Source organism: Choloepus didactylus, chromosome 6 (assembly GCF_015220235.1).
Source record: "Choloepus didactylus isolate mChoDid1 chromosome 6, mChoDid1.pri, whole genome shotgun sequence".
Classification (NCBI taxonomy): domain Eukaryota; kingdom Metazoa; phylum Chordata; class Mammalia; order Pilosa; family Megalonychidae; genus Choloepus; species Choloepus didactylus.
In genome coordinates, this window is record NC_051312.1 from 34477140 (window position 1) to 34488605 (window position 11466).

Sequence of the window (11466 nt, forward strand, 5' to 3'; positions counted from 1 at the left end):
GCACCATCATACAATTGTGCATTCATCACCAAAATCAATTTTTGAACCTTTTCCTTACTCCGAAATAAAAATAAAAGCAAAAAAGAACACCTAAATTTTTCCATCCCCTCCGTCCCACCCTATACTTCATCTAATTTTTGTCCCCATTCTTCCATTGATCTGTCCATACACTGGATAAAGGGAGTGAGAGTGACAAAGTTTTCACAGTCACACAATCAAGAATCAAGGTCACTGGGTTGCAGTTCAACAGCTTCAGGTATTTCCCTCTAGCAATTCCAACACACTAAAAGCTGAAAAGTGATATCTACTGTTCCGGTTTGCTAATGCTACCATTTTGCAAAATACCAGAAATGGATTGGCTTTCATAAAGGGGGTTTATTTGGTTACAAAGTTACAGTCTTAAGGCCATAAAGTGTCCAAGGTAAGGCATCAACAATAGGGTACCTTCACTGGAGAAAGGCCATTGACATCCGGAAGACGTCTGCTAGCTCAGAAGGCACGTGGCTGGCATCTGTTTGCTCCCAGGTTGCATTTCAAAATGGCGTTCTCCAAAATGTCAACATCAGCCTTCAACAGTCATCTTCAGAATGTCTCTCTAAGCTGCAGCTGCTATCTGGTCCTTCTGTTTGTGAGTTTTATAGGGCTCCAGTGAACCAACCAAGACCCATGCTGGATGGGTAGGGCCACACCTCCATGGAAACAACCCAATCAAAGGTATTACCCACAGCTGGGTAGGTCACATCTCCATGGAAACAGCCCAATCCAAAGATTCCAACCCAATGAACACCAATACATCAGCCCCCACAAGATTTCATCAAAGAACATAGTATTTGGGGGGACATAATACATCCAAACATGCACATCTATATTGCACATAAGAATATCCTCCAGAGTGACCTCTCCACTCCATTTGAAATCTCTCAGCCACTGGAATCTTATTTTGTTCCATCTCTCTTCCCCCTTTCAGTCAAAAAAATCCTTTCAATCCCACAGTGCTGGGTCCAGGCTCATCCCCAGGAGTCATTTCCCAGTTGCCTAGGGGATTTACACCCCTGGGTGTACTGTGTTTCACGTAGGAGGCAGGGTAGTGAGTTCACCTGCTGAGCTCCACTGTGTCTTCTCTTTTTGCTTTAATAAACTTGGCCTGCTTCCCAAAGGCAGCAACTTTTAACTCTTGGCTAGTATTTGCCTCCATGTTTCTAATTTATTTGCTTATATTGCTAGCTTTTGATTAAACAATTTTGGACATTGTTGATTTCCTGACATGGTAGATGAGGCGTTTTAGTTCTCCTAAATTCCCTCTTCCCTGTCCTCTCCCCACCCGCCCCACCCCTGCCATATGCTCAATTGATCACATCTCAGTTTGGGGTTGCATCCTTACTCTGAGTTTCCATTATCATGGGCATGTAAATATTGTGACCTGCTGAGACAAAGGGGGACTGTTATTAAATTTCCTTTTGTAGTTTTTTGTTTTTCCTAGACCTAAGTAATAGTCGATTTATCTTTTTCATTTGCTTCTGAGATTTTACACACTATCCAACACTCCATAAACTGCCCCTCACTGCAATTTTCAACATCCTCAAACCTGTTAGATAATATATCAGAACTATTTATTTTTCCTGGAGATTTCCTAGAGCAAGAATCAGCAAACTTTCTGAAAATTCCTAGGGAGTTAATCTTGTAAGCTTTGAGAGCCCTCTGTGGTCTCTGTCTCATAGTCTTTTTTTTTTTTAACAACCCTTTTGCACAGCATGCTTTTGAGAGTCATCCATTTTATGGATATACCACAATTTCTGCAATTTTACTGTAACGTCTGGGAGATTTCCTGCCATCATTCAACATTAATTTTTTTAAAATTTCAAGTCTCATACTTTAAATTTCCCTAGTTTCTTTCTTATACTTCGATCATTTATTTTAACTTTATTTTTTATCATATTTTTTATTGTAGAATATAACATATTTACATAGAAGTGATAACTTTCTAAGTGAAATTTCAAGTAGTTCCAGAATAAATTTCAAAGAATATTATGGGTTACAGTTCCACAGTTTCAGTTATTTCCTTATTGTAAAATATAGCATATATACAAAACAGGTAATAACTTTCAAAGTATGCTTTAAAAAGTAGTCATATAGGAAATTTCCAAACTTATGAGTTATAGTACCATATAGTTTCATTTATTTCCTTATTGTGAAATATAACATATATAACAAACATGATAGCTTTCACATTACCATTTAACAAGTAGCTATAGAACAAATTTCAAAGGATGCTATGGGTTACAGTTCCACCATTTCTAGCTATTCTAATACCTCAGCAACTGAGAAAAAGAAAATTATATAAAGATTCAGTATTCATCATCCTTTGTTAAATTCCACCTTGTTTGTTGCTACCCCTTCCTCTAGTTTAATCACTTTCCTGATCTTCAGGGATGTCTAGGTAGTGACCTCCCCAAGTTGTTCATGTTAAAAAGGGGTGTCAAATTTATGAGCAAAGGGGATACATCTGGTTGATGTTCTTGAAGAAGCTATTGCCTCTGGGTTTGGGGACTTAGCTGGCATAGGAGTTCTCTGAAGAATTTAAGTTTCTGAAGAATAAACTTAGTGAGTGAAACTTTTACAGAGTCTCAGATAGAGATTTGTGTATTCTTTAAGGTTTTCAGGACTACCATTGATTTGGGTTTATCATACTGTGGCCATTTGGCATATCTAGGTGAAGCTTGCATAGGAGGAACCTCCAGGACAACCTCTTGACTCTATTTGAATTCTCTTAGCCACTGAAACCTTTTTTTATTGCCTTTCTTTCCCCTTTTGGTCAAAAAGTCTTTCTCAATCCCTCAATGCCAAGGTCAGGCTCATTCCCAGAATCCATGTCCCATGTTGCCAGGAAGGTTCATTCATCGTGGGGGTCCTGTCCTACGTCAGGGGAGAGGGTGATGAATTTATTTGCAGAGTTAGGCTTTGTGCCAGTTTGAATGTATTATGTCCCACCAAACGCCATTATCTTTGATGTAATCTTGTGTGGGCAGACTATCAGTGTTAATTAGATTGTAATTCTTTGAGTGTTTCCATGGAGATGCGCCCCACCCAACTGTGGGTGATGACTCTGATTGGATAATTTCCATGGAGATGTTGGCCCGCCCATTGGGTGGGTCTGAATTAAATTACTGGTGCACTATATAAGATCAGACAGAAGGAATGAGCTTGCTACAGCCAAAAGGGACACTTTGAAGAAAGCACAGGAGCTGCAGATGAGAGACAATTTGAAGACAGCCTTTGAAAACAGACTCTTGCTCTGGAGAAGCTAAGAGAGGACAAATACCCCAAGTGCAACTAAGAGTGACATTTTTGAGGAACTGCAGCCTAGAGAGGAATGTCCTGGGATAAAGCCATTTTGGAACCAGAACTTTGGAGCAGAGCAAACCCGATTGCTGCTTTGTTACCTTGAACACTTTATGGCCTTAAGTCTGTAACTGTGTGACCAAATAAACTCCCTTTTATAAAAGCCAATCCATCTCTGGTGTTTTGCATTCTGGCAGCATTAGCAAACTAGAACAGGCTTAGAGAGAGAAAGTCCACATTTGAGCAACAAAAGAAGTTCTCTGGAGGTGACTCCTAGGCATAATTATAGGTGGGCTTAGCCTCCCCTTTACAACCATAAGTTTCACCAGAGCAAGCTTCAAGATTGAGGTCTTTAGTTACAAAGTAGGGGATTCCTAAGTTAACATAGCATATGTTATGTCCACAATAATCCATCCATATCTCACATTATCGTCACTTAGTTGTACAATCCTCATCACTCTCCATTTTAAACAATTCTCATGACCCCAAACATCTCATAGCTCTTGTCATTCCTTAATTATTTGTCCCTAGTATTTGTGTAGTACTGGTAAGGTATTCCTGTTAATTATAGTTCCTAGTATGCATACACCCTTCTGTTGTCAACTCCCTATGCTACTGTCACACCTTAGAAGTCTAGCATGCAACCCCCATCTATATTTGTGGTGCTCATCTGTGGGAAATATACCTTTAAGCATCCTTTTTAATCCTATTTGCCTTCAGTACAGCTCTGATACTTGTAATCCCATTAACAATCGTCACCACTATCCATTACCATACCTTTGAATTCACAATCATTAACATATCTGAACATATTAGTTTATCATTCTCCCTCACTAGCTGCTATATATCACTAGGTCCCCAATATTCTGTATTATAAGACATTGATTTTACATTGGTCAGAGAGTTCACAGAAGTGGTAACATATAATCTCTCTCCTTTTGTGTCTGACTTATTTCACTCAGAATTATATCTTCAAGGTTCATCCATGTTGCCATATATTCCAGGATCTTGTTCCTTCTTACTGCTGCATAGTATTCCATCGTGTGTATATACTCATTTTGTTTATCCACTCATCTGTAGAAGGACACTTGGATTGTTTCCATTTCTTGGCAGTTGTAAAAATGCTGCTATGAACATTGGTGTACAAATGTCTGTTCATGTCACTGCTTTCAGATCTTCTGGGTATATATCGAGAAGTGGAATTGCCAGATTGTAGGGTAATTCAATATCTAGTTTTCAGAGAAACTGCCAAACCGTCTTCCACAGCAGTTGTACCATTATACATTCCCACCAGCAATGAATAAGAGTTCTGATTTTGCCACATTCTCTCCAGCATTTATTGTTTTCTGTTTGTTTAATGGCAGTTGTTCTTACTTATGTGAGATGATATTTCATTGTGGTTTTGATTTGCATTTCCCTAATAGCTAGTGAAGATGAACACTTTTTTTCATGTGTTTTTTAGCTATTTGTGTTTCCTCTTCAGAAAAATACCTTTTCATATCTTTTGCCCATTTTATAATTGGGCTATTTGAACTACTGTTGTTGAGTTGTAGGATTTCTTTATATGTGCAGATATTAGTCTCTTATCAGATAATGGCCAAATATTTTATCCCATTGAGTTGGCTGCCTATTCACCTTTTGACAAAGTTTTTTGAGGCACAGAAGCTTTTGATTTTGAGGAATTCCATTTATCTATTTTTTCTTTCATTGCTTGTGCTTTGGGTGTAAGGTCTAAGAAGCGACCTTCTAATACTAGGTCTTGAAGATGTTTCCCTAATTATCTTCTAGGAGTCTTATGGTACTGTCTCTCATACTGAGGTCTTTGCGTTAATTTTTGTATAGTGTGGGAAGTAGGGGTCCCTTTCATTCTTTTGGATATGGATATCCAGTTCCCCCAGCCCCATTTGTTGAAGAGATTGTTCTGTCCCAGTTCAGTGGATTTGGGGGCCTTATGAAAAATCAATCAACCATATATCTGGGGGTCTATTTCCAAATTCTCGATTCAATTCCATTGATCAATATATCTATCTATATGCCAATACCATGCTGTTTTGACGATTGTAGCTTTATAGTAAGCTTCAAAGTCTGGAAGTGTAAGTCCTCCCACTTCATTTTTCTTTTTTAGGATGTTTTTGGCAATTAAAGGCCTCTTTCCCTTCCAAATAAATTTGATAACTAGCTTTACCAAGTCTGCAAAGTATGTTGTTGGAATTTTGATTGGAATTGTGTTGAATCTGTAGATCAGTTTGGGTAGAATTGACATCTTAACAATTTTAGTCTTCTTCCATGAGTACAGAATATTCTTCCACCTATTTATGTCCTTTTTTATTTCTTTTAGTAAAGTTTTGTAGTTTCCTGTGTAGAGGACTTTTATGTCCTTGGTTAAGTTTATTCCTGAGTACTTGATTTTTTTTGGTTGCTAATGTGAATGGATTTTCTTTTATTGCCTCTTCAGTTAGGTCATTACTAGTGTTTAGAAACATTACTGATTTATGTGCATTAATCTTATATCCCACCACTCTGGTGAATTTTTTATTAACTCAAGTAGTACCCAAAGCACAAGCAATGAAAGAAAAAATAGATAAATGGGAACTCCTGAAAATTAAATGCTTCTGTATCTCAAAGGAATTTGTCGAAAAGGTGAAGAGACAGCCAACTCAATTGGGGAAAAAATGGAAACCATGACTCTGATAAAAGACTGATATCTTGCATATGTAAAGAAATCCTACAACTCAGTGACAGTAGTACAGACAGCCCAGTTATAAAATGGGCAAATAATGACACTTTTTCTTTTGTTGCTTGTGCTTTGGGTGTAAGGTCTAAGAAGTGACCTCCTAATACAAGGTCTTGAAGATGTTTCCCTACATTATCTTCTAGTAGTTTTTTGGTACTGTCTCTTATATTGAGGTCTTTAATCCATTTTGAGTTAATTTTTGTGTAGGGTATGAGGTAGGGGTCCTCTTTCATTCTTTTGGATATGGATATCCAGCTCTCCTAGCCCATTTGTTGAATAGACTGTTCTGTCCCGGTTCAGTGGTTTTGGAGACCTTACCATAGATCAGTCGACTGTAGATCTGGGGGTCTATCTCTGAATTCCCAATTTGATTCTGTTGATCAATATGTCTATCTTTGTGCCAGTACCATGCTGTATTGACTTCTGTGGCTTTATAATAAGCTTCAAAGTCAGGGACTGTAAGTCCTCCTGCTTTGTTTTTCTTTTTTAGAATGTTTTTAGCAATTTGAGCCACCTTCCCCTTCCAAGTAAACTTGGTAACTAGCTTTTCTAAGTCTGCAAAGTAGGTTATTGGAATTTTGAGAGTAATTGCATTGAATCTGCAGATGAATTTGGGTATTATTGACATCTTAAGGACATTTAGCCTTCCTATCCATGAACAAGGAATATTTTTCCATCTTTTTAGGTCCCTTTCTATTTCTTTTAGTAAAGTTATATAGTTTTCTGTGTATAGTTCTTTTACATCCTTGGTTAAGTTTATTCCTAGGTACTTGATTTTTTTAGCTGCTGTTGAGAATGGTATCTTTTTCTTGAGTGTCTCTTCAGTTAGGTCATTTCTAATGTATAGGAACATTGCTGATTTACATGCATTAATCTTGTATCCTGCTACTTTCCTAAATCTGTTTATTAGCTCAAGTAGCTGTGTCGTTGATTTCTCAGGGTTTTCCAGATATAAGATCATATCATCTGCAAATAAGGACAGTTTTACTTCTTCATTTCCAGGTTGGATGCCTTTTATTTCTTTGTCTTGCCAGATTGCTCTGGCTAGCACTTCTAGCACAGTGTTGAATAACAGTGGTGACAACGAGCATCCTTGTCTCTTTCCTGATCTTAGAGGGAAGCTTTCAGTTTCTTGCCATTGAGTACTGTGCTGGCTGTGGGTTTTTCATATATGCCCTTTACCATATTGAGGAAGTTTCCTTCATTTCCTACCCTTTGAAGTGTTTTTAATCAAAAAAGGGTGCTGGATTTTGTTGAATGGTTTTTCAGCATTTATTGAGATGATCATTTGATTTTTCACTTTTGATTTGTTAATGTGTTGTATTATGTTGATTGATTTTCTTATGTTGAACCATCCTTGCATGCCTGGAATGAACCCCACTTGGTCATGGTGTATGATTTTTTTAATGTGTCTTTGGATTCAATTTGCAAATATTTTGTTAAGAATTTTTGCATCTATATTCATTAGGGAGATTGGCCTGTAGTTTTCCTTTCTTGTAGTATCTTTACCTGGTTTTGGTATTAGAGTGATGTTAGCTTCATAAAATGAGTTAGGTAGTTGTTTAGTTTGCTAATGCTTCCGGAATGCAAAACACCAGAGATGGATTGGCTTTTATAAAAGGGAGTTTATTTGGTCACACAGTTACAGTCTTAAGGCCATAAAGTGTCCAAAGTATCACATCAGCAATTGAGTACTTTCACTGGAGGATGGCCAATGGTGTCCAGAAAACCTCTGTTAGCTGGGAAGGCATGTGGCTGGCATCTGCTCCAGAATTCTGGTTCCAAAATGGCTTTCTCCCAGGACGTTCCTCTCTAGGCTGCAGTTCCTCAAAAATGTCATTCTTAGTTGCACTTGGGGTATTTGTCCTCCCTTAGCTTCTCCAGAGCAAGATTCCGCTTTCAATGGCCGTCTTCAAACTGTCTCTCATCTGCAGCTCCTGTGCTTTCTTCTAAGCGTCCCTCTTGGCTGTAGCTCCTCATCAAAACATCACTCACAGCTGCACTGAGTTCCTTCTGTTTGTCAGCTCATTTATATGGCTCCATTGATCAAGGCCCACCCTGAATGGGTGGGGCCACACATCCATGGAAATTATCCAATTAGAGTCATCACCCACAGTTGGGTGGGGCACATCTCCATGGAAATACTCAAAGAGTCACAATCTAATCAAAACTGATACATCTGCCCACACAAGATTACATCAAAGATAATGGCATTTTGGGGGACATAATACATTCAAACTGGCACAGCAGTGTTCCATTTTCTTCAATGTTTTGAAAGAGTTTAAGTAAGATTGTTGTCAGTTCTTTCTGGAAAGTTTGGTAGAATTCCCCTGAGAAGGCATCTCACCCTGGACATTTATTTGTGGGAAGTGTTTTGATGACTGATTGAATCTCTTTGCTTGTGATTGGTTGGTTGAGATCTTCTGTTTCTTCTCTGGTAAGTCTAGGTTGTTCATGTGTTTCCAGGAAATTGTCCATTTCCTCTACATTATCTAGTTTGTTGGCATACAGTTGTTCATGGTATCCTCTTATAAATTTTTTTATTTCTTTGGGATCCTCAGTAATGTTGCCTCTCTCTTTTATTATTTTGTTTATTTGGGTCTTCTCTCTTTTTGATTTTGTCAGTCTAGCTAAGGGCTTGTCAATCTTGTTGATCTTCTCAAAGAATCAACTTTTGGTATTATTTATTCTCTCTCTTTTTTTTTTTTTTTGTTCTCTATGTCATTTATTTCTGCTTTAATCCTTGATATTTCTTTTCTTCTAGTTGGCTTAGGATTAGTTTGCTGTTCATTTTTAGCTTTTTCAGTTGTTCCATTAGTTCTTTGATTTTAGCTCTTTCTTCCTTTTTAATGTATGCATTTAGAGCTATAAATTTCCCCCTCAATACCACCTTTGCTGCATCTCATAAGTTTTGATATGTTGTGTTCTCATTTTCATTCATCTCTCCATATTTATCAATTTCTCTTGCTATTTCTTCTTTAACCCACTGATTATTTAGGAGTGTGCTGTTTAACCTCCAGATATTTGTGAAGTTTCTAAGTCTCTGATGGTTATTGATTTCTAATTGTATTCCACTGTGATCAGAGAACATGCTTTGAATAATGTCAATCTTTTTAAATTTATTGAGGCTTGTTTTATGGCCCAGCATATCATCTATTCTGCAGAAAGTCCCATGAGCACTAGAGAAAAATGTGTATCCTAGTGATTTGTGATGTAATGTTCTATATATGTCTGTCAATTCAAATTTATTTATCAGATTGTTTAGGTTTTCAATTTCCTTATTGGGTCTCTGTCTGGTTGATCTATCTATGGGAGAGAGTGATGTAGTGAAGTCTCCCACAATTACTGTGGAAACATCTATTGTTTCCTTCAGTTTTGCCAATGTTTGGCTCATGTATTTTGCGGCACCTTGATTGGGTGCATAGACATTTATGATTGTTATTTCTTCTTGTTGAATTGTCCCTTTTATTCGTATATAGTGACTTTCCTTGTCTCTTATAACATCCTTGCATTTAAAGTCTATTTTATCTGATTAATATTGCTACTCCTGCTTTCTTTTGGCTGTAGCTTGCATGGAATATTTTTTTTTCCATCTTTTTACTTTCAATTTCTTTGTGTCTCTGTGTCTAAGATGAGTCTCTTGTAAGCAACATATTGATGGTTCATATTTTTGAATCCATTCTGCCTATCTGTATCTTTTAATTGGGGAGTTTAATCCATTCACATTCAATGTTATTACTGTGATGGCATTTCTTGAATCAGCCATCCTATCCTTTGGTTTTTGTTTGTCAGATATATTTTTCCCCCTCTCTCTTTATTTCCTTTAACATACCCTTACTAAATCTCTTTAATTTTGAGCCCTTCTCCATACCTCTTTCTCCTTTCTTTGTTTCTCTGCTGGTAGGGCTCCCTTTGGTATCTCAAGTAGGGCAGGTCTTTTATTAGCAAATTCTCTCAGCATTTGTTTGTCTGTGAAGATTCTAAGCTCTCCCTCAAATCTGAAGGAGAGCTTTGCTGGATAAAGAATTCTTGGTTGGCAGTTTTTCTCTTTCAGAATTTTAAATATGTCATACCACTGTCTTCTCACCTCCATGGTGGCTGCTGAGTAGTCACTGCTTAGTCTTATGTTGTTTCCCTTGAATGTGATGAATCGCTTCTCTCTTGCTGCTTTCAGAACTTTTTCCTTCTCTTCAGCATTTGAAAATCTGATCAGAATGTGCCTTGGAGAGGGTTTGTTTGGATTTATTCTGTTTGGACTTCATTGGGCATCTGTGATTTGCATATTTATGTTGTTTAAAAGGGCTGGGAAGTTTTCCCCAGTAATTTCTTTGAATACTCTTCCTAGACCTTTACCCTTCTCTTCCCTTTCTGGAACAGCAATGATTCTAATATTTGTGTGCTTTATGTTGTTCATCATTTCCCTGAGCTCCATTACAAATTTTTTTTTTAATTTTTCTCCATTCTTTCTTTTGTACTTTCCCTCTCAAGCCTGCACTCTTCCAGTTCACTTATTCTTTCCTCAGCTTCCTCTAATGTGTGTATCCAGAATCTTTTTAATTTGATCAACAGTTTCTTTTATTTCCATATGATTGTCTATTTTTTTATTTACTCTTGCAAATTCTTCTTTACACTCTTCTAGGGTCTTCTTCATGTCCTTTATATACTGTGCCATGATTTTGTTGTTTGTGATTTCTTCTTTGATTAATTGCTCCAAGTACTGTGTCTCCTCAGATTTTTTGATTTGGGTATTTGGGTTTGGTTTATCCATATCTTCTAGTTTCTTCATATGTTTTAAATTTTTCTGTTGTTTTTGGCCTCTTGGCATTTGCTTATCTTGATAGGGTTCTTTTAGGATATGCAGGCTTATCTGAACAATTATCTATAATTTGTCAGAGCTACAGCTTGGTGGAGTGCACTTTCCCTGACTCACCAGCAGATGGCACCCCCAAACCACCTAGTACCCTCAAGCCAGTTTTCTCCAACTTTGTCTATGCAGTGAGTGGGGGTCCAAACCTTGTGGGGGTCCAATCAGTGCACCAAATTTCCATGTGTACTTGATGCAGCCAGCCTTGAAGGTGGGGGTGGTACCCTGTGCAGTTAGGGAGAGAAGGTGGCTTTAAAACTCAAATATCCCAGCTGTTCCTGGAGACTTAAAGCTGTTACATGAGTCCAACATTTTGGCTCAGACTCCCCACAGTCTCTCTCTACTCCAGGTCAACAAGTCCCTGGGATTGGTTGTAGGGCCCTTGGGACTTCCATGTGGGACCCCACCTCCAAGCCGTGCCCTCCGCAGGCCTCCACAAAGGGAGACTGCACAACGTCACAGGCAAGCGGGATCCCCAGGGAAAGCTCTCAGCTACTGTAACATGCAGTGGTGTTCCCAGCCCACTGAA